Source organism: Pinus tabuliformis, chromosome 7 (assembly GCF_031772625.1).
Source record: "Pinus tabuliformis cultivar Carrire ecotype Pingquan chromosome 7, CPIR1, whole genome shotgun sequence".
NCBI lineage: Eukaryota > Viridiplantae > Streptophyta > Pinopsida > Pinales > Pinaceae > Pinus > Pinus tabuliformis.
In genome coordinates this window covers 407,025,109-407,051,360 of record NC_142293.1, presented here as the reverse complement: position 1 = coordinate 407,051,360, position 26,252 = coordinate 407,025,109, and the positions used below count along the sequence as shown (strand labels likewise).

The window sequence follows — 26,252 nt, the reverse complement described above, 5'->3', positions numbered from 1 at the left end:
CTTTAGTTAGCTTGAGATCCGGAATTCTGTGTCACACACATTAGTTAGCTTTAGTGTTTATATGTGGTGTACATGCACATTAACATAGCATAAAGCTCACTTAGATTTAGTGAACGTTAGTGCTTGCATGTAGTTAAGCTTAACAGAGTTGATTTATGTATTGATTCTCTCATCAATATTGAGATATCAAATTCATTCTCTCTTCCAATTTTCCTTTTCAATTCTTTCAAGTTTATACAATTATTCATCAGCTAGGTTATTACCTATGCTCTAATAATTTTATAATAACCCTAAGTTCCATTGGTTGAGGTTGATGCGTGTACCTTTCGTTGTAGCTTTGACAACTCTTGGGATTTGGGAAGAATATGTGACTATGGCTATCCTAACTTCACTCGGGACTCAAGGAGCCATCCAGATTAGCAACAAAATTAGCATAAGAGATGAGGTTGTACATGCAGTAATTAGGCTATCACAAGATGGTGAAGACACATCGCATAGCTTCTAGGAACAACCACGATGACTACAACAACTTTATTCATTAAATAATGATGTAATGTTACGCATGACTCATATTTAAAAACCCTAAGTTGTCAAACTTTGTTAAGATGCATCGCAATTTGTAATCATGTATGACACTCAATTAAAAACTGCAGGTATAGTTAATAATGCTATTGAGCATTTGTTGCATATGCAAACATGAACGCTATCGAGAGTTTGTTGCATATGCAAACTGAAGAGCATTTCACAAGCGCGGGGCACGTAGGAGAATGCCAATAGGAGGACGTTTCATAAGCCTAGACAAATCGTAATACATGTCAATCAACAAATTTTCTAGTAAATTTATAATCAAGTTTATAAATTTCATAATTTAAATGAATAGATGATTTAGAAAGTAAAGAATTTAATTGTGAAAATTTCATTATTGTTAACAATAGAGTATTATGAGAATGTGGTGGCATCTTTAATTTTACAGTATTAAATCAAAAGTTGCAGTTAAAAAAAAAATAATATATAAAATTTTCATAAAAACCAGCATATTGAAGTAAACATAATAGCAATAAACGATATAATTATGCTAATTAAATTCACTTTTAATTACAAAACTATTTAATTATGTTAAAAAAATGTTAAACAACAGTGTAATTAAAGTGATCTTCATCATACCGTTTAAATACACAAAAATGTAATAAAAACAAGAAAAATGTCATAAAGTTTTATATATTTAGGTACATGTCTCTGCCTCATATAACTATTTAAGCTCTTCAAGATAATCATACGTCGACAATGACGCAACACGCAGTAAGACAAGAATAGCATTATAGGATGTTCGGACAGATGTTAGAAAAGATTATAAAAACAGAAGTATGGGGTCCTATAGATTGCTTCGTCACATGCTACTACAGTTCGGGTAAAATAGATGACAAAATATTTTGGTGTATGACACTTATCAAGTGAAACTAAGCGGGTACCAATAATATCAATGTATTTACAGAAAAGTGCACAACAAAGTGTTAGGAAATGAGAACAATACTGCTAGAGAAATATACAAATACATATATCAATAATATTAGGGACACCTTGTTTTCTTATTCTAAAATTTTTAGAGGAATGAATTATAAATCTATATTTCTAAAAGTATTTGTAAATTTATGTCATTTACAAATTTAATTATAAATTATATTGCAAAAAAAGATTATGGGCAAAGCAATATATTATCAAACACTTGAATTTACAAACCATTCATTTTAAATTCACTTTGTTGCTTAGTCAAATTTACTGAACTACCTTAACACAATACAGAACTAAACCAGAGAGTTGTAAGATATTTCAAAAATTAAATCTTGTTGTTAGTTTCAATTATATCAAAAATGACATCATACTTTTATTTTCGATCTAAAACCTTCATTTATAACGAGGGAAACTAGACTATATTACAAAAAGCGCTCTAGGAAAAACCAAAAGTGCAAAAACTGCCAAAGTAAATTGAATCTCTCACTAAGTCAAATTTAGCTTCACTAGCCTAACTTATCAGAAAGTGATATTTCTAAGATGTCCTCACTTATCAGAAAATCAATATTTCTAAGATTACATCATACTGTTAATTTCAATCTAAGATCTTAGTTTCTGAAGGGAGAAACTAGTGGTCACACTGTGGCCGATTAAACATGCCAAGAACTATGTTCATGGACAGCCTGAGATTGGGTGCAAATCGAGTGAAAAATGTGGCAATATCCATCATCTTCCTTATTTAATCCTTCTCATTTTTATAATCACTGCTACTTCTCAAATCCTTATCAATTATTTCATCCATTCTTCCTTCCTTCACCTTCTTCACAACCCATGCAGTTAGATGTACAAGTTCCTGATTGTCCTCTTCTACCACAGGAGGTTTTCCGCTTACCATTTCTAACAACACCACTCCGAAGCTATACACGTCTTGCTTCGTCGATGCCTTCACTCCATACCCACATTCTACACATAACATCAATGTATTAGCATAACATAGAATATGATGATCCCTACGATTACTTTTCAAAACAAAAATAAATGCGTGACGATCAAAGAGAAAAAACATGGAGATTTAGTACCGGGAGCAATGTAGCCATGAGTCCCTCCTAGAAGAGAACTTGATTCAGAATCTATTGATGAATTCTTCACTATCCTGGCAAGTCCAAAGTCTGTGATGTGTGCTACATATTCATCATCCAGCAATATGTTGGCAGACTTTATGTCGCAGTGAATTATTGGATGTTCACAGTCGTGGTGTAGATATTTGAGTCCTTCTGCCATGCCCACTGCAATGTTATACCGACTCCTCTAGTCCAGCCTCTGATTATGATGTTTCGATGCTCCAGCCAGATATTCCCATAACGATCCATTGGCCATGTAGTCACACAAAAGAACTATTACCTCATTCGTTCCATCATGATCTATTATCAAGTCCCTATGACGCAGGATGTTTCTGTGACGGGCGTATTTCAATGATTCAATCTCGTGCCTCAAATTGCGATATTGAATATTGTCGTGATGATGATTTTCTAGTTTTAAGCATTTGGTAGCAAGGATTCTGTCTTGTCCTGGAATCATCACCCCGTAGACCATGCTGGATGCGCCAGACCCGATGATGTAATCATCACTGAAGTTTTTTGTAGCTTCCACCAAGTTGTCCATCTTCTAAAGAAATACCCTCTAATATAGCATCGTCCTCATTGTGTCTTTCACTGTTCGGCCTTGACCTTTTTAAAATGTATAGCAGTGCAAGCATAAGAATAGTTATGGTCCCAATACAGGCGACCGTAATCCCTGCCACTTCGGTTGAGCTTATTTCTTTCTTTTTACCTGCCACTTCTGAATCAGAACAATTGTTCCTTGTTGGTAGCCCACCAATTCCTGGATTTCCTTCGAATGCATTCTGTGGGCCTTGTGAAAATTCCCTTAATGAAGGAATGGCCCCTGTGAATAAGTTGAAAGAGAAGTCGAAATGATCCAGGCTTATCATATCTGTGAGAGATTGAGGAATATTACCAGACAGGCGATTATGAAAGAGGTCCAAGGATTCAAGTAACCTCAAGTTTCCTATCTGAGGAGGAAGAGATCCTGATAGATTGTTCCAGCTTAGATCCAACCCATATTTGAGACTGGCTACAAGCTTTCCCAACTCCAAAGGAATGGTCATGCTCAGTTTATTTCTAGCCAGGTATAGTTCGTTTAATTGTTTGCAATACACCAAGGAACTGGGGATCCTTCTTGTTAATGCATTTACACTCATGTTTAATGTCAACGGATTCATAAGATGGCCCAAGGATGCCGGTATGCTTCCTTCCAACGAGTTTCCACTCAAATCTAAAAGCTCCAAATTAATTAAGTTCCCTACTTTTGGAGGAATGGTTCCAGTGAGATTATTGCGGTTCAAATTGAGCTTTCCCAGATTTCTCAACTCTCCTATCTCGGGAGGAATGGCACCACTGAGATTGTTGTGGGCAAGGAGGAGATTTGTAAGGTTCTACAACCATCCAATGGAAGAAGGCATACTTCCATGGATGTTGTTGTAAGAAATATCAAGGTAATCCAGTGCAGAAAGCTTAGAGATATTACGAGGTATGAAGCCCGTAAAGAGGTTGTTCTGCAGCTGGACGTGTTGCAGTGAGACGCAGTCTTGTAGAAGGGCGGTGATTTTACCCTCTATTCGGTTATCGAAGATGGCAAGACGAATCAAATACCTACCATTGCATAGTCTAGAGGGAATCGATCCGCTTAATCCACTCGAATATGAATTAAGCTTCTCCAGGTTGCTAAAGCTTCCAAGTCGAGTAGGCAGCAGACCTTTGAACATGTTCTTACTAAGATACAACATTGTTAAATTGGGAAGGAGGCTGATTCCTTCATGCAAATTGCCTTCAAAATTATTGTAAGATAGATCTAGGATCTGCAGGGTTGTAAGATTGGTAAAGGATGAAGGGATCGACCCTGACATGTTATTGAAAGCAACAAACAAGAATGCCAAATTTTTTAGATTGCCCATTTCATATGGTATAACCCCACTCAGATTATTGGTAGATGCATCAAATGATTCCAATTTCAACAGTCTAGTGAAGAAACCTGCGAGGATGGAGCCTGAAAGATGATTCTTGTAAACCCATAAAGATCACAGATTTTCTAGCAGGGCTATTTCCCCTGGTATCATACCTTCCAAGGAGTTGTTATAAAATTCAATGGCTTCGAGGTTGTTGTTTGAATATGGGAAATAATGAAGAGAAGAAACTAAACACATTCAGTTATACATTGACCAAGAAAAGAAATTGAATTCAAACACAGGCAAATAGGCACACAGGATTTACGTGGTAAAACCTCGACAGGGTGTCAAGGAAACATCCATGGGGCAAGGGATTGGAATCTCTATTAATTCAACAATGATTCTGCACAATTACATTTCTCGGGCATTCACTAGTTTTATACGAGGCTTCTCCGTTACATAACTGCTATTTCGGTATAGAACTAACTAGTTACATTTTACCCAAAATTACATAATTTGTTGTTAAACTAAAAAACTCCACCTTGGCAAAAATTTTCATAATCCCTTGCCCATGCCCATTCATCATCTTTTCTGCAAGCCAAGAGAAGCTAAACACCATCACAACTTCTCTACTGTAACTGGCTTTGTGAATATGTCTGCAAAATTCTCTCATGTATGGACCTTTTGAAGAACTACTTTTCTGCCATTGATCACATGTCTCAAAAAATGATACCTTACATCAATATGCTTGGTTCTGTTGTGATAAGAAAGATTTGTAGCCAAGTGAATAGCACTTTGGCTGTCACAAAGTACATTCACTTTCTCCTGTGTCCTTCCAATCTCATCGAGCAAACCCTTTAACCATATTGCTTCTTTACTGGCATCTGAAGTAGCTATATGTTTAGCTTCAGTAGTGGACAATGCAACTGTTTCTTGAAGCTTTGACATCCAACTAATTGCTCCACCTACAAGAGTAAAGACATAACCTGTAGTAGATCTTCTTTTGTCCAAATCACCTGCATAGTCAGCATCTACATATCCGCAGACTGATCCTTCTCTACCATTAAAGACGATGCAATGGTCACTTGTGCTTCTTAGATATCAAAGCACCCATTTCACTGCTTTCCAATGTTCTTTACCTAGATTTGCCATGAACCTGCTGACAACTCCAACTACATGTGAAATGTCAGGTCCTGTAGATACCATCGCATACATTAAGTTTTCTACAGCATTTGCATATGGTACATGAGACATATACTACTTTTCTTCATCATCTCTAGGACTCAAAACCGAAGAAAGCTTAAAATGGGAAGCTAGTGGAACATTAACAGGTTTCATATTGTTCATAGAGAACTTTTCAAGTACTTTCTCCACATACTTTTGTTGTGATAACCAAAGCTTACCATTTTTCCTGTCTCTGTGTATCTCCATGCCCAAGATATGTTTTGCTGCTCCAAGATCCTTCATATCAAACGTCCTAGAGAGTTGAGCCTTTAACCTATTGATCTCTTCCATGCTTTTGCTTGCAATAAGCATATTGTCAACATACAAAGCTAAGATAATGAATATACCATTGAAACTTTTGAAGTATACACAATGATCATACTCACTTCTTATAAAGTTCTGGCTAACCATGAAGGAATCAAACTTCTTGTACCATTGTCTGGGAGACTGCCTTAGACCATACAATGATTTCCTGAGCTTGCAAACTAATCTTCTACTACGACCTTGTACAAAACCTTTTGGTTGTTCCATATATATCTCTTCATTCAAATCACCATGTAGAAAAGTTGTTTTAACATCTAACTGTTCTAAATCAAGATTAAGTAACACAGTTAGTGCCAACACAGTACGAATAGAAACAAGTTTTACAACTAGAGAAAAAATCTCATGAAAGTCTATACCTTCAACCTGAGAATACCATTTTGCTAGCAGTCTCGCCTTATACCTTTCGATACTTCCATAAACTTTATGTTTCAGTTTGAAGACCCATTTGCATCCAACAACACTTCTCCCTTCGGGAAGCTCTACAAGATCCCAGGTATTGTTCTTGGCTAAGGAATCCATTTCTTCTTCCATAGCCGTTTTCCATTTTTCGCTATCTGTATCATCTACTGCTTCCTGATAACAAGAAGGTTCCCCATATTTAGTAATCAAAGCAAAAGATGAAGTAGAATCTTCATACCTTTTGGGAGTTTTCCTTTCCCTTGTAGAACTTCTTAGAGTGACTAGTTGCTGAACTGGTTCAGAAGCTTCAACGGATTCCTTTACGTCTTCAACACCTTTTTCTCCAGAAGTCTCTCCTTCCTTTCAACTGTCACTGAAAGGTCTAGCCTCCAACTGAACTCGTTGATTTGGCGATACCTGTTCCAGTTCAATTCTTTCAACATTTGATTTTAAAAGAGAGGATTCATCAAATGTTACATCTCTACTAATGACTATCTTCCACAATGTAGGATCCCATAGCCTATATCCTTTCACTGCATAGTCATACCCAACAAAGACATAACATTTCGACTTTGGATCTAATTTTGAACTCCGATTTTTCGGAATAAGAGAATAAGCATCATAGCCAAATATCCTCAAATGTGAATAATCACAAGACTGACTTGTCCAAACTTCTTCAGGAATTTTACAATCAGTTGCTACTGAAGGTGATCTGTTAACTAAATAACAAGTAGTAGATACCACTTCTACCCACAACTCCTTTTGCAAGTTAGCATTGCTGATCATGCTTCCGGCTCTTTCCATAAGAGTCTAATTCATACGCTCAGCAACACCATTTTGTTGAGGAGTATAAATAGTAGTTTCGTGTCTAATAATTCCCTCATCCTTACAGTATTGTTCAAATTCAATTGAAGTGAACTCACCACCATTGTCTGTTCTTAAGCATTTAATAGGTTTGCAATTTCTTTTCTCTACCATTGCTTTAAATTGTTTAAAGACATTGAATACATCAACTTTATTTTTTAGCATAAAGACCCAAACTTTACGGGAGAAATCATCAATAAACATTAAAAAATATAGAGCACCTCCATATGACACAACAGGGGATGGTCCCCACAGATCAGAATGAATATAGTCTAAACATCTTTACTATTATGATTTCCAACTTCAAATCTCTATTTACACTGTTTTCCATACACACAATGTTTACAGAAATTTGACTTCAAGGAATTCAGATCGGGAGAGATTTACATTTCATCAGTATCTGAAGACCTTTCTCGCTCATATGAACCAATCGCTGATGCCATAGACGAGTACTTGCTTCTTCCTTTTCTGACACAACCGCTGCTTCATTGACCTGAGTACTTCCTTTTAACCTGCAAAGATTTCCGACCTTTTCTGCTTTCATAACCACTAGGGTCTTTTAAAGAACTTCAAAACACCATCCTGACTTATAAACTTATAACCATCTGAATCCAACACTCCCAAAGAAATCAATTTTTTCTTCAAATCAGGTACATGTCTAACACTAGTTAATGTTCTCATTGTGTTATCATACATCTTAATCTTGATATTTCCCATCCCAACACTCTGACATGACACATTATTACCCATAAACACAGAACTACCTTTTAAATTTTCATACGAAGTAAACCAATTTCTATGTGGGCACATGTGATGAGAAGCCCCAGAGTCTAACAACCAGCTATCTAAACCCTGAGAGACATTACATTCAGAAGAAGTTTCATCTATCATACATAATTCCTCAGCAAATAAAACTTCGTCTATCATACCTGAATCGCTTCCTTCTTCAGGTTATCAAATTCCTTTCATTTCCAACAGTCTTTCTTCAAGTGTCCCATTTTATTGCATTGCCAACATTTTTCCTTACACTTCTTTCCCTTCGATTTCGATCTGGAAGACCCCCCTTGGTTTTTCTCCTTTTTCATTTGAGTGTCCTCTAGCTACCATGGCTTTTGATGCAGCTGTTTTAGTACTGGATTTCCTTCGTACTTCTTCAGACAGGAGAGCTCCCACGACTGATTCAAACTTCAAAGAATCAGCAGTGCTCAAACTAATCAAAGTTACGAAGTGATCCCATGATTCGGGCAGAGAACACAACAAGGTTATGGCTTTATCTTCTTCCTGAATTTTAACTTTCATATCTATTAATTGACATATAAGTGTATTAAAAGAATTCAAATGTTCTGCAACGTTTGAACTTTTTTTCATTCGAAGACTGTATAACTGTCTTTTTAGATAAATTATGTTGGTTAGTGACTTTGTCATATAGACTTTTTCCAATTTTCCCCACAATCCTGAAGCTGTAGTCTCTTCAACAATATTGAAGAGAACTTCATCCGCCAGGCATAACCGGATGGTACTGAGAGCTCGGGCATCCAAGTCCTCCCAGTTTGAAGTAGTCATGGTTGTAGGTTTCTTAGTTGCCCCATCCAATGACTTGTGAAACCCTTGTTGCACAAGTAGATCCCTAACCTTCAGTTTCCAAAGAGAAAAATTTCTCTTTCCAGTGAATTTCTCCACCTCGAATTTTGCATTTGACATCCTCGCCATTTTTCTAGGGTTTCAATCTTGAGTCTAACATTTTTCCTTTTCAAAAAAATAATCTCAGCCTTTGATCTAGGGTTTATTTGTTTTCTTTCTTCAAAAACTTAAAAAATAATTCCCCAAAACAACCCTTGGACAGATTTTTATTAAAAAAAACCTTTGTTTTCTTTTCTTCAAAACACATCAACCCCTTTATTTTCAGAATTTAAAATCTTTATTTTCACAAATTTTTGAATAGAAATTCTGAGACAATTTTTTTTTCAAAAAATACTCGGATCCACCTTTGCTGAATAGGTTCTGGCAGCATGCAGGGCATAGGGTCTTCCTCTTCGTTGGACAGCAGCTCTGGCCTCTTCCATGCAGGTCTGGCAGCTAATTTTCCTTGCACCAGACCGGATCAGTAACACGCAGAACAGAGGGTCTTCCTCTTCGTTGTGGCCTCTTCCACGCAGGTCTGGCAGCTAATTTTCCTTGCACGTAGACCGGATCAGCAACAAGCAGAACAGAGAGTCTTCCTCTTTGCTGTGGCCTCTTCCACGAAGGTCTGGCAGCTAATTTTCCTTGCACGCAAACCGGATCAACAACACGCAGAACAGAGGGTCTTCCTCTTCACGCTGCAGGTTTGACAGCGTCGACAACAGAGGGTTTGGCGGCTCAGCAATGGCCTCACGTTGGTCTGGTAGCGTCCTCTCACACAGGGTCCATGCAGCGCTTCACACACCTTGCTTTTGCAGACACGCAGCCACCCTCAACGCTCCTCACGCCAGCAAAGAACTCCACACGCAGAGTTTCTGCTCTCCACGTAGCAACGTGACAGACTCTGCCAGCCTTCACGCAGCAAAGGACTCCACCTCACCGCAATCGAACGCTGTAAAAGTAGCAGGGGTTCTCAACTCGCACCGCCTTCCAAACCAACGGTTTCATCTCCCTCCACGTCGCCGATCACGCCAAAAAATTATGGCTCTCTCCCCGTCTCGAGAAGCAAGGGTACTGCCAGGTCTATATGCAAGATACCCAAGTTGAAATGCTCAAATGCTCCAACTGCTCGGTCCTCGGATCTCAATGCCCGCTCCACGAAAACATTTGGGCATTTTTAATTGATTCAGGCTTTGATACCATTTGTTGTTTGAATATGGAAAATAATGAAGAAAAGAAACTAAACACATTCAGTTATACATTGACCAAGAAAAGAAACTGAATTCAAACACATGCAAATAGACACACATGATTTACGTTCAAGGAAATATCCACGGGGCAAGGGATTGGAATCTCTATTAATTCAACAATGATTCTCCACGATTACATTTTTCGGGTATTCACTAGTTTTATACCAGCCCCCTCCATTATATAACTATTATTTCGGTATAAAACTAACTAGTCACATTTTACCCAAACTTACATAATTAGTTGTCAAACTAACAGAGACGGGTATGAAACTAACTAGTTACATTTTACCCAAAATTACATAATTCGTTGTCAAACTAAATCGCCGATTGAAGAAGGGCACCGGTCAAATCGTTTTGGTACAGCGTAATCTCTACGAGCATTTTCAGATTCCCAATTTCCCGCGGAATCTTTCCTTGCAATCCCGCTGTGTCCATGTACAAAATTCGCAGCTGACTGCAATTGCCGATTTCGGGCGGTAGAGAACCACTGAAGGAGTTGGAGTATGCGGTGATTGTATCAACATTGGCAAGCTTTCCAATAGACGGAAGGAATGATTCCGTTGAGATTATTTGTATCCACCGCGAGCGTAGTCAGGCTTATTAGATTGCCCAGTCCAGGCGGAATCATACCTGATATATTGTTGGTGATGATATTCAGAAGTGTAAGAAAGCTACAGTTTCCGATCTCTGGAGGGATGAAGCCCTAAAGAAATTGCAGGCGAGATTGAGTTCTCGAATCTGTGTGCAGTTGGCTATCTGGCTAGGAATCATGCCCGATAACCTATTTCCCGAAAGGTCGAGCTTCTCCAGGGCAGCAATCTTGCCTATTGCACTGGAAAGACGGCCAGAGAGCGCTTTGAGTGGGAGGGAAATTGATGTGACCCGCCTTCCATAACTGCTGCAGTGGACACCTTCCCAGCTACACGGGTTGACATCAGAAGAGCTGTCGTTTCTCCAACTTGAAAGAACATTAGGAGGAACTGCAAAAGATGACTTCATTTCTAAAAGCGCCATTCTATTTGCCGACAGAGAGTTAGCGCTGCAAATACGTGCAGGGAATTGCCCAAAATAACTGAGGTGAGTATTAAAGACAATAAGCAGTATTAGACACGGAAGATTATATCCTTTCAGTCTCATCTTGTCTGCTGCGCTGCTTGGATCAAGCAACTTGAAGAACATCAATGTCCAATTGGCTGTGTGTGCCTTGTGTGTGTATATATATATACTCTGTGACTCCCTTAGTCAGTGACCACAAAAGTCGGTCCTCTTTGACCATATTCAGACATCTAAGTATTTCTGTGAGAATCGACACCCGTGATAGACAGGAACCCAGCCGTCTTTGACCAGACTACTTTCCATACCATGCAGACCTAACCCTGCCGTGTTCGACCAAAGTAATATTCATACAACTATGAAGTCCACTATTTCTGTGATCGTATTGAGAATCTTAACCAAAGTAATACTAACCCTTTCGACCACAGCAATTTCCATAAAATACACACCAGAAGACTTTGTTGAGTCGTTTTCTTTTCTATTTTCAGTGATTAACCTTCACAGAACATTCGTTGATAAAGAAATTCGAACTGTAACAGCAGCATGGTGGTTTCAGTCATCGGCATGTGTACGACGGACTTTACCTGACAACCCGACTACGTTCCATACAATTCACACCAGAAAGACTTCGAGGAGTCTTTTGTCTTGGTTTCAATAATTAATATTAACAGAAGTTTCGTTGGTCAAGAAATTCGAACTGTAACACCTTGGTGCCTTAAATCATCGGCAAGTCGGCATGTACTTTCCCATACAATGCACACCACAAAGACTTCTTGGCGTCTGTCTTTATCTCAAGAATTAACTTTCACACAGGTTCGCTGGTAATCAAATTCGAAGTCTAACGAGGCAGGTAAAGTTTCCATGGAGTCTGTCGATATTCCAAGAATTAACCTTCACAGAAGGTTCTTTGGCAACAAATTCAAACTGTAACAGCGGAAGTGGTGCATTTATTCATTGGCATGTCTTACCTGTCCTGACTACGACCACGACAAGAGTACTTTCCGTACAATTCACAAGGTCTTCGCGGAATCTCTCTATTTTCGAAGAATTAAACTTCATAGAAGCTTCGTTGCCAAGAAATTCGGACTGTAACAGTAGCGTGGTGCATTTATTCATTGACATGTCTTACGGTTTACATGTCATGACAGCAGATTTCACTCGACGACTGGGTTACATTCCATATAATTCACACCACATAGTCTTTGCGAAGCTCTGTAACACATGCCAATGAATAAATGCACCACCCTGCTGTTCCAGTACGAATTCGGATTTCTTGCCAATGAACCTTCTGTGAAGCTTAACTAGCATTGCACCCAGAGGTGCAAGGGCACGCCTATAGTGTTTTGGTCTTTTTAACCCCTTTAAATATATATAAAAATGACATTTAAAGTTTTTTTTTTTACCTTTTGAATATATATAAAATAGAATGGTTGCCAGTGTCTTACTGGAGGTCGAGGATGAACTAGTCCAACTAGCTCGGAGGGAAAGTATCTCTTCAAAAGTCCAGTGTGCCCAAAGGCCACACTATGCAGATTGTCATTGCCTCGTGTCTTTTGCTCCAATGTCAAGAAACAAAATAAAGATGGATAGTAAAAGATGAACAAAATAGTGGTCATCACATAGGAAAGATATTCAATCTAGTATAAGAACAAGTGGTGAGGTGGTAGGGCTATTAGTATGAGAACAAGTGGTGTCTTTTGCTCCAATGTCAAGAAACAAAATAAAGATGAATAGTAAAAGATGAACAAAATAGTGGTCATCACATAGGAAAGATATTCAATCTAGTATAAGAACAAGTGGTGAGGTGGTAGGGCTATTAGTATGAGAACAAGTGGTGAGGTAGTAGGGCGATTAGAGTTTGGATTACACCATTGTTTAGAGCAATTACTTTAGATAATAATAATTATACAAACAATTTACATGGACAACAAATCATTTAAAGTTGCATAGAGTATCTAAAATGTTGCAATATGTGAGTTGTGTTAATGTGAAAATTAAATACCATCATAATAGTTAAACCAATCAAAAATTAAATATATAAGTTTAAAATATTCAATAAATGTTTTTTTCTTTACATAAAAATGAGATTAATATATAATTTTACAAAACTTTAAAAAGTTTCAAAAAATTAGTAATTAATACAAATTCAACAATCATTCACTTTGTGTCCATGGGTCTTGGATGTATTGTGATTGGGTGAGTTGTTAAGGCGCTCCTAGATGTTAAGTCACTAGTTCAATTCCTTGCCCTACTCAAGTGTTATTCTTGGACATGACCATGATGTAGCCTCACCAATGTTGAACTTAAAAAAAACACAAACATTCACTTTGTACCAAAAACTATAGTCCCTAACTAAGAGGGACTAATAGTGTTTATGCTTATTAATTATAAAATGATAATATGGTAACTTGTTTGTTTTTCCATGACACATTTGATAACCTTTTAAGAGCCATTTTTATGTTGACACTCAAGAAAGATATATGCTTTATTGCAAGTGGTGGAGTTCATTTGTGCATCCTTTTTTCGAAATATTATTTATATCCATTTAACTTTTTCACATTATATTAATAATGTAAAAGCTTAATTTGTCTATTAGTTGAAAATCCCATTGGAAAATTTGAGAATGGTAAGTTTAAATTTTGAAATTTATGTAAAGTGAGTGCCCTAGGATTTTTCAAGGCCTTGAGTCCATCTGGTTTAAAAAGTTCATTTTAAGCAAGGAAAATTCACAATATCATAATAAATCTACCATCAAATTCTAGCAAAAAAACAATAACTTCAAATAATTAAGTTGCACCTAATGTAAATCCTAAAATAACATTTTGAATGAAAATTGTAAACTTAAATAAATTATGTTATCAATGAGTTTATATCCAAGATTTTACCTAACATTTTTATGGTTTATTTTTATTATATTGTTTCTTCACATAAATCTTAAAATTACATTTGAATGAAGAATAAAATGAGTTGGTTTTTTGCAGGAGTTTTCTTTTAGCTCTCTATTGATTGTTATTTGCTATCCTTAAATGGTGAATAAAAATCCATTTATTAGTATTGTTTAAAATAAAAAAAGATTATTAAGGTCATGCTTATTAACGTATTAAAGGTCATATTTATTAACTTGGTGAGTTTTTTTGGAGGAGTTTTCTTTGCCCTCCTTATTAATTGCTACCCTTAAATGGTGAATAAAAATTTTAAAGGTGTTCTTTGGAGACGCATGCATCTATGCAGTATCAAAGGATAAAGCCTTAATTGATAATAAATAAGTGCTTAAGATTGTGGGCAGATAGGTGGCAACTTAGAAGAGAAATAACTATTCAATGAAGTGTACAACAAAAAATACAATGAATCCCTATTAACCTTTGAATGGAAAAAAAATGAAAAGTGGTTCTTAGAAGAGAAATAACTATTCAATGAAGTGTACAACAAAAAATACAATGAATCCCTATTAACCTTTGAATGAAAAAAATGAAAATTGGTTAAATCTTATCGAATTTCAATTGATTATTTTACTATTAGATTGTAGTTTAGTTAAGGAAGCAGTAATGTGGATTCATAGTAATAAAGAAGTAATAGTTTTCAATAGTTTAGTCTAATTTACAAATGAAATGATTTTTTTAATCGAATTTTTGTTATTTAAAATACATTTTTGAATGCATAAATAGATTCAACACTTAAAAAAACTTAGATTAAATAACTTAAACTCAATCTTTTAAAAATTTCTACAAGATTTTTGGTTAAAATTAACCAAACAAAAAACCTAAAAAAAACATTTCATCACACAATCAAACTAGGACCACTTAGATACTACCTCTCAGACTAACCCGGTCTCCTATCACTAAACCTATCTAAAAAAACCATTAATATTAACCTAAAGATATGATACAATCATGTAAATAAGAAAATATCCTCTCCTTTCAAAGTTAAATAATCAGATGGGAGCATTTCCATGTTGTAAATAGGCAGTTCCTCTCTTAATGATATGATTCATTTATTGTAAACATTTTTATAATGTTTATTAACTAGTACAACCATATTTACCAAGGTAAATATAGTTGCTCTCTTAATGATATAATTCATTTATTGTAAACATTTTTATAATGTTTATTAACTAGAACAGGTAAATATGGTTGATATACGCCCATAGGCGTATATGGGCGTATATCAAGTATATATATATCAACCACATTTTCCAATGTGATTAATATACACGGATAGGCTTATATCAACCACATTAATAATTATTATGGGTATTTAGGATTATTAATAACTATAGAAATATTAACAACCAGATTATTTATATATATTACTGTATAAATATTATATTAATATTATAATAATTATATAAACTCCCAATATATATTAATTAATAATAAGAATAGCTCATAATAATATTAGATTATAATAATAATAATATTATTATGATTATTATGATTATTATTATTTGGTTATAATATTATAATAATATGATATTATTAAAATAATATACAAATATAATTATTATAATAATAATAATATAATCAATATTATTATAATATTATGAGGAGTTTATATTATTATTATAATATTAATGTAATATTTATATAATAATATATAGAAATAATGGTTGTTAATATTTATATAGTTATAAATAATATTTGATTATAATATTATAGTAATATTATATTATTATTATTATTGGAATAATATACAATATAATTATTATTATAATTAGAATATAATCAATATTATTAAAATAAAAACAATAAGACCAATTATTTATTATTTATTATAATTAATAATTATAGAAATAATAGCAACTATATTGTTACATAATTATATATTTATGATTATTATATTAATATTATTATAATAATATAAACTCATATTATTATTATTATTATTATGCTTTAGTATTTTTAATATTTATCTTAGGGTTTGTATACATAGGATTAATTATTATCAGTATTTAGGATTATTAATAACTATATAAATATTAACAACCATATTATTTATATATATTATTGGATAAATATTATATTAATATTATAATAATTATATAAACTCCTAATATATATTAATTAATAATAAGAATAACTCATAATAATATTAGATTATCATTATATTATTTAAATAATCTAATAATATAAAATTATAAAAAAAATAATAACAATTGTAATAACAATAAAATATTATTACACAATAATATTTGATTATAATATTATAATGATATTATATTATTATAATAATATACAAATATAATTATTACTATAATAATAATATAATCAATATTATTATAATATAATTAGGAGTTTATATTATTATTATAATATTAATATAATATTTATATAATATATATAACTAATCTGGTTGGTTGTTAATATTTATATAGTTATTAATAATATTTGATTGTAATATTATATTATTATTATATTATTATAATAAGAACAATAAAGACCGATTATTTATTATTTATGATAATTAATAACTATACAAATAATAGCAGTTTTATATTTTTATATAATTATATATTTATGATTATTATATTAATAATATGAACTCCTAATATATATTAATTAATAATAAGAATAGCTCATAATAATATTAGATTATCATTATATTATTAAAATAATATAATAATATAAATTAAAAAAAATCATAACAATTATATTGTATTATTATAATAATAATAAAATATAATAATAATAATAATATCAGATTATAATATTATAATAATATTATATTATATTATATTATTATAATAATATACAAATATAATTATTATTATAATAATAATATAATCAATATAAACCTAAGGGAATAATAAACCCAAGGCATTGATATTATAAACCCCAGGGAATAAAAAAACTAAGGTATTAATACGAAAACCCCAAGGGATTATGAACCCAAGGGAATAATATTAAACCCATGGGACTAATATTATAAACCCAAATATAAACACTACAAACACTAAAATAAACATGGTTTATTTTCATGGTGAGTCAATCTTTGTCAAAATGTGACATTCAACCAAGGGACTAATATTATAAAACCAACATTGGTAAACCCAAATATAAATACTACAAATACTAAAATAAACATGGTTTATTTTGATGGTGAGAAAATTCTTGTCACAATGCCACATTCAACATGGTTGATGATGTTTGGCTATGATTGACAAAGGTTTACCATGATTTATATTATCAATGAAAGGGAATAATAAACCTAAGGGATTGATACTATAAATCCAAATGAATTGTAAATCCAAGGCATAAATACTAAAACCCAAGGGATTATGAAGCCAAGGGAATAATATTAAACCCATGGGACTAATATTATAAACTTCACATCGAGTAAAGGCAAATATCAATACTACAAACACTAAAATAAACATAGTTTATTTTGATGGTGAGACAATCCTTGTCACAATGCGACATTCAAACATGGTTCACCATGTTTGGCTACGATTTATATTATAAACCTAAGGGAATAAAAAAACCCAAATTTTGATATTATAAACCCAAATGAATAATAAACCGAAGGGAGTAATACTAAAACCCCAAGGGAATATGAACCCAAGGGAACAATATTAAGCCCAATAGACTAATATTATAAACCCAATATTCATAAACCCAAATATAAATATTAAAAACACTAAAATAAACATGTTTTATTTTCATGGTGAGACAATCTTTGTCAAAATGTGACATTCAAGAATGGGACTAATATTATAAACCCAACATTGGTAAACCCAAATATAAATATGACAAACACTAAAATAAACATGGCTTATTTTGATGGTGAGACAATTCTTGTCACAATGTGACATTCAACCATGGTTGACCATGTTTGGCTATGATTGACCATGGTTTACAATGGATTAATATGAAAACCCAAAGGGATTATGAACCCAATGGAATAATATTAAACCCATGGGACTAATATTATAAACCCAACATTGTTAAACCCAATTATAAACACTACAAACACTAAAATAAACATGGTTTATTTTCATGGTGAGTCAATCTTTGTCAAAATGTGACATTCAACCAATGGACTAATATAAGAAAACCATCATTGGTAATCCCAAATATAAATACTACAAATACTAAAATAAACATGGTTTATTTTGACGGTGAGACAATTCTTGTCACAATGCGACATTCAACCATGGTTGACGATGTTTGGCTATGATTGACAATGGTTTACCATGATTTATATTATCAACCAAAGGGAATAATAAACCCAAGGGAATTTTATATTACAAACCCATTGGATTATAAACCCTAGGATTGATATTATAAACCTTATCAATAATGTTATACCCTAGTAATAATTTTAAACCCAAGGCATAATATTATAAACCTAAGGGATTGATAAACCCAAAGGATTAATATTAAAAACCCAAGGGATTGATAAACCCTAAGATATTAATATTAAATCGTAGGAACATAAAGTGTAAGATTAATAAACCAAAGAGATTAATACTATAAACCCAAATAATTCTAAAATCAAGGGATTGATATTATTAACTCAATATATTATATAGTGAGGGGGGTAATTTTAAACACAAGGGATTAATATTATAAACCTAAGGCATTGATAAACCCAAAGGATTAATATTAAAAACCAAAGGGATTAATAGTAAACCCTAAGATTAATATTATAAACCCTAATACTACAAATTATAAACTCAATATTAAACTTTAATATTATAAACCAAATATTAAAAGGCCCTAATATTATAAACCTTGTATTAAATTCAAATTTTGTAATGTAACAATGTGACATTGAATAAGTTACAATGTAATGTAACATTGCGACATTGATTGTTAGACTTATTTTCATATTGAGACAATGTTTGTCACAATGTTATGTTGGATACATTTTTGTACCATTCCAATCCCAAGGGATTATAAACCCAAGCGAATAATATTAAACCCAAGGGATTAATATTATAAACTAAAGGGATAGAGACCCTATGATAAATATTATAAACCCTAAAAAAAACATTAAACGTGAAGATTCATATCATGAACCTTATGATTAATATTATAAACCTAATGGATTAATAAACCCAAGGGCTTAAGATTAAAAACCCAAGGGAATAACATTAAACCCTAGGATGAATATTGAACCCTAGGAATATAAACCCTAAAATTAATAAATTGAAGGGATAAATATTGTAAACCCTAGGCTTAATATTAAACCTTAGGAATATAAACCCTATAATTAATATTATGAACCCAAGAATTTTATATTACAAACCCAATGGATTATAAACCCTAGGATTGATATTATAAACCTTATTAAACCCTAGCATTGATAAACCCAAAGGATTAAGATTAAAAACCCAAGGGATTAATAGTAAACCCTAAGATTAATATTATAAACCCTAATACTACAAATTATAAACCCAATATTAAACTTTAATATTATAAACCAAATATTAAAAGGCCCTAATATTATAAACCTTTTATTAAATCCAAGTTTTGTAATGTACCAATGTGGCATTGAATAAGTTACAATGTAATATAACATTGCGACAATGATTGTTAGACTTAGTTTCATATTGAGACAATGATTGTTAGACTTAGTTTCATATTGAGACTATGTTTGTCATAATGTTATGTTGGATACATTTTTGTACCATTCCAATCTTATAGTAATTAACCCTTGATATTATAAGCCCAAGGGACTAATAAACCCAACTTATTAATAATAAAAACCCAAGGGATTATAAACCGAAGAAAATAATATTAAACCCAAGGGATTAATATTATAATCTAAATGGATATAGACCTTATGATAAATATTATAAAACCCTAAAATAAACATTAAACCTGAAGATTCATATCATGAACCTTATGATTAATATTATAAACCTAATGGATTAATAAACATAAGGGCTTAGTACTAAAAACCCAAGGGATTATAGACCCAAAGGAATAACATTAAACCCTAGAAATAATATTGAACCCTAGGAATATTAAACCCTATAATTAATATTATAAACCCAAGAATTTTATATTACAATCCCAATGGATTATAAACCCTAGGGTTGATATTATAAATCTTATTAAACCCTAGGATTGATATTATAAACCTTATCAATAATGTTATATCCTAGTAATATGAACCCAAGGGATTATAAACCCAAGATATTAATACTAAAAATCCAAGGAATTAATAAACTTAAGGGATTAATATTATAATGTTAATGTATTATATAGTGAGGGGGATAATTTTAAACACAAGGGGTTAATATTATAAGCCTAAGGAATTGATAAACCCAAAGGATTAATATCAAAAACCCAAGGGATTCATAAACCCAAGGGATTAATGGTAAACCCTAAGACTAATATTATAAACCCTAATACTACAAATTATAAACCCAATATTAAACTTCAATATTATAAACCAAATATTAAAAGTCTGTAATATTATAAACATTGTATTAAATCTAAGTTTTGTAATGTAACAATGCGACATTGAATAAGTTACAATGTAATGTAACAATGCGACAATGATTGTTAGAAACCCAAGGGATTAAACCCTTAGGTCTATTAATCTCATGGATTTATAATATTAATCCAATAAGAAAGATTCATTTTGCTAATATTTAATATTATAAATACTTAATATTAAAATATTAAATATTTATAATATTAAATATTAAAATATTAAATATTTATAATATTAAATATTAAATATATTTTTGTTTAATTATGAGTATTAATGATAATTTTTATTTATAAACCTAATGGATTAATAAACGCAAGGGACTAATATTAAAAACCCAAGGGAATAACATTAAACCCTAGGATGAATATTAAACCCTAGGAATATAAACCGTAAAATTAATCAATTGAAGGGATTAATATTGTAAACCCTAGCTTAATATTAAACCCTAGGAATATAAACCCTATAATTAATATTATTAACCCAAGAAATATATATTAAAAACCTAATGGATGATAAACTCAATCGATTTATATTAAACCCTAGGATTGATATTAAAAACCTTATCAGTAATATTAAACCCTAGGATTGATATTATAAACCTTATCTATAATGTTATATCCTAGTAATATGAACCCAATGGATTAATATTAAAAACCCAAGGGATTTAAAACCCAAGAGAATAACATTAGACCCTAGTATTAATATTAAACTGTAGGAATACAAACCCTAAGATTAATCTTATAAACCTCAGAATTAATATTATAAACCCAAGATATTAATACTATAAATCCAAGGAATTAATAAACTTATGGGATTAATATTATAATGTTAATGTATTATATAGTGAGGGGGATAATTTTAAGCATAAGGGGTTAATATTATAAGCCTAAGGAATTGATAAACCCAAAGGATTAATATCAAAACCCGAAGGGATTCATAAACCCAAGGGATTAATGGTAAACCCTAAGACTAATATTATAAACCTTAATACTACAAATTATAAACCCAATATTAAACTTCAATATTATAAACCAAATATTAAAAGTTTGTAATATTATAAACATTGTATTAAATCTAAGTTTTGTAATGTAACAATGTGACATTGAATAAGTTACAATGTAATGTAACAATGCGACAATGATTGTTAGAAACCTAAGGGATTAAACCCTTAGGTCTATTAATCTCATGGATTTATAATATTAATCCAATAAAAAAGATTCCTTTTGCTAATATTTAATATTATAAATACTTAATATTAAAGTATTAAATATTAAATATTTTTTTTAATTATGAGTATTAATGATAATTTTTATTTATAAACCTAATGGATTAATAAACTCAACGGACTAATATTTTTTTGTTCTATGTAAGACTAAATCTATTAATGGAAACATAATTTACAGTGAGGGTCTGGCCTCTGCCGGTCTAGGACATCCATATGACTAGTTTAAACAACAAAACTAAAACAAGACTGCCCCGGGTGGGGAAACCAATCCGAAGACGAGATAATGATAAGTTTCTTCTGCCCATGCAAGGGCTCCATCTCCAAAACTCAAAATTTATTGTCATGGTGAATTTCAAAATTAACAGCGAAAATTAACCACAGTAAAAAGATGGAAAAACTCAAAAGACTGAGCTAGACACGTGACATGTCTGCATGCAAATGCTAGGTGTCTTAGGACAGTGGCTTCTCTTCCACAATTGGACACCCATACTCACCTAAATCAGTATCCTCTGTCTGCCTACCACCCATAGTGTCGTGTGGCTCTCTGGCTTCCTCCTGAATGCCTTTAGCTTTGCTGATGGCCTTGCCGCTTGATGCCTTCGATCGGTTAGTGGTCGGCTGATCCTTGGCTTCCTGCTGATAGCTTGTGCTTGGAAGCCTCTGAACAATGTCGTGAGGCAGAAGAACCTGGTTCTTCTTTGGGCTGTGGTCTGGTTTAATTCACATGCTAGCTTCCTCCTTGAATTCCACTGAGACGGTGTCAATGACTATAGGTCTGTCCATGGAGCAAAGGAAACGAACTTGAGTGAATTGGGAGGAAGCATTTAGAATGGGCATCTGGGTGGCCTCATCAATTCGAAGAGTCTCATAGGGATGAGCTCGATCTCTTCCGCTACGGGTAGCTGGGTGACTTCCATGGTAGTGGGAAGAGGAAGGGCTATGGGGCGGGGAGGCCGAAGGGGAAGTCAAAGCAGAGGGAAGTTTCGAAGGGGGGTGGATGGCTTTTCTGTGGCTACCACCATGCATGCTTCTCATGCAGTGACAATGACGAGGCATGTTGCTCTGAGTGGGGTGCTGTTGTGAAGAGTGAGTCGAGATGGCAGGGAGCGAGGCGAGAGCAGCAGAGGTAATATTGAAAATGACAGGGGGATTCAAATCAGGGATAGAGGCAGGGGCCAAGGCATCAAATTGCAAGGTGCAGTGAATAGACTCGGAGAAGTGAAGACCGTTTCTTAGGTCGACGCAGCAGAGAATCCTATAATGCCTCCATGTAGAGGTGCAAGAGCTTCGCTTTGCTATAGCAGGATGACAAGAGAAATTTAGAGGCAGAATGGAGGTTTGCTGAGGGCTTGGAGCCATGATTTTAAGCTTAGTGGGGAGGTCTTGATCCGCACAGTGGATTGATGATGCTAGCCGAGAGGCAGAGGCCTGCCTTAAATTCTGGCAGGTGAGAGTGCGGACGACCATGTGGCTCGACCACCTGCTAGGCCGACGTCGTATCCGCATTAACTTCTCATCAACCACCCGCAGCGGGGGAATGCAAGGGACTAATATTAGAAACCCAAGGGAATAACATTAAACCCTAGGATGAATATTAAACTCTAGGAATATAAACCTTAAAATTAATCAAGTGGATTAATACTGTAAACCCTAGGAATATAAACCCTATAGTTAATATATTTTTTTTGTGAACTTAGGAATTGCTTCTTTCTATATTACGATAACAAAAATTATTACATCAAACTTATGTTCAGGCGGCTAGCCTGCCCGCAGGAAACCAGGCCACCACTTGTCAACATTATACCCAGACCAAAATTCGAAAATGTTTTTCTCCTTGATATTGTCATATCTGTGCTTTCGAATACTACTAACTATTCTATCTACTAGTCTATAACAGGACAACTAGACAGTTCATTTCTAAAAACATTTTAAACAAAACTATCCAAGAACCCAGCTTCATCATTCCTCGTTTGACGAATTAACTGGGGTGGGCGCCATGACACTTGACCCTGGATTCACATTCTTCTGCTCCATAACCCATTTCATTTCCTACATCATTTGTTCCATTTTTCCCAGCATCAGATTATTTCTCGCTACCTGTATCTGGACGGCCGCTATTTCTTTTAGGAGTATGGACTTTAAATTTTCTAGTTCTTCCATTGTCTGGCTCCGTAGCTGCTCCTCTCTTTGCTTTCTTTCCTCCTCTTCTTCCTCTCGGACTACCTAGTTCATTTCCATACCCCGAGCTACCATGTGCTTCATAATCCAATAATGTTGGATCGACTTGTTAAACAGTGAGTTGCTGCTCCTGGTATTTCCTCGGTTTGGAACCAAATCCTCCCATTCTCTCGGGGGAATCTCCTTGTTCACACTAATGGATCTCAGCTCCCGTTCCCACCCATTTATTTGTTCTCGAATTACAGGGGAATTCCCAGCCATATAAGCATTGATCATGTACATTCTTTTTTCTGACTCTGGTTGCCTTCTTCTCTGCTTCAGGTTGCTACTCGATCGTTCTTCCCAGGTCCAAACTTGTTTCTCTTTCTTCGGAGCCATCTTGCTGTTATCCTGGAACCTTTTGTTGATTGTGTCTTGCCTACCTATAGAGACAACAGACCACAAGTCAGTACCTCTGATTCAAAATTCTGCTTCAACCCACTCACTTACCCCCCCTGTATTAGATTGATGTTCCCGCTTGTTCTTCTGGCACAAGGTCCCGGGCCAGTCCACGACCTGCCCTGCAAGTCGACCCTTTACCCTCACACCCCTCTCTACCTCTCTGGAATTCCCCTGTTATCCCTCTTGGTGGCTATCTGTGTACAGTGCCATCATACCTCGTCTCCCCGATTGATGGGGTGAACTACTTTCCCACCTGTAAACCGATGGATTTCTGCTCTTAGCCTTCCGGGGTTTTCCAGGGTAGCAAACATGGGTATGGTTCCTATGGCCAGCAGGGAGCCCTTCGTTTCCTGACTTAGCAACCCTCCCCACCCACCAGTCATTCCTGGACTTAGGTTTTATCCTCCTCCGAGCTCTGTGTTTCTCTCTGCCAGGGACATCATCTTCTCTGATGGGGTAAAGATTTTTCTTCCCATTTCCAAGATAGCCTCCTCCCTTCCTACTACTAGCTATCGACTTCCTTTTCCTGGACATCTTTGAGAAATAACAAAAGTTTCTACCTATAACTATCCCGAGATCTGCAAGATAGGGAAGTGAATATACATACCACCTTTCCTCGTCGGTACCGGAGCTATGGGCTGGTCGCTGCGCGTTGCTGCCACCTTTCGTCATTCCTTCTTGCTTCGTGCTATGCTGCATGAAGACTCCTGCTGCCACCTCAGGCCCTTGTTTGTATAATCCCCTTTGTCCTTCCATCCTTACCTCCACCTGTCCATTTGATTTCCTTACTATCATCCCCGTGTCCCTTTCTCGGGATTTGCTGCTACATGTCTGACCTCCTTTACTTGTCATAACTACTACATTCTCCCAGCTGCTCCTGCCGTACCCTTTCTGTGCCACTGATGCCACTTGCCATCCCTACATGGCCTCTTATCCCGACTCCCCACACTCCCTCCAATTCATTTCTTAATGACTTCTCGAGTCTCTCTTCTTCTCCGTCAAGTGACCCTATCCTTCCCTACCCCGTCAGCTGCCCTGCTCCATCACTTATACCACCCCTGTCCTTTCTCACACTTATACTGTCCATCCCCACCCCCTATAATCTTTCCCCGCATATGCCACGTACTAGATTTTCCTGGCCATTCTCCTCGGAATTGCCATGGCCACCCTTATCAACGTCGAGAAGTTGCTATAATTTTTCATGCTCCTCCGGGAGCAGCAACTCCATTCCTTTGCTGTCTATCAACTTTCCCCTATTCCGACTGGCCCAATTCGCTAACTAGTCTGCCGGTTGATTTCTTGAGCATCTTACATGGGTGGGGATCAGATAATCTATTTTGGTAAGTAGCTTCCCTATTTCGCCAATGAGCCACGCTGTTCTCCAACTCTTATTTTTTCCACTGGTTTTTTCTGTTGCAGCTGCCTTACCATATCCACCATCAATTTTGAGTCATCTTCAATTTGGAGACTCTTAACCTTTACCTGAATCGCAATTTCAAGGCCGCGCTTCAGCGCGTGCAGTTCCACTTCGTTATTAGTTTCCTCCTCGCATTCCATCGCAAAGATTCTCAAGGATTTTCCTCGGTCATTCCTGAAGACCCCCCCGATACCTACTTCTCTCGGTTGTTTTTGGCCGCCCCATCGAAATTTAATTTTTCAAATCCCTGTGGGGGGTGCCTATACTGTTTAATTTCTGCCACCTCTCTGACTTGGTCTT

General features: G+C 34.6%; 1 pseudogene; it reads right to left on the bottom strand.

Moving 5' to 3' along the window:
* Positions 1 to 2,248: 2,248 nt before the first annotated feature.
* Positions 2,249 to 2,790, bottom strand: LOC149247674 (receptor-like serine/threonine-protein kinase At1g78530 pseudogene; annotated as a pseudogene).
* Positions 2,791 to 26,252: the final 23,462 nt, after the last annotated feature.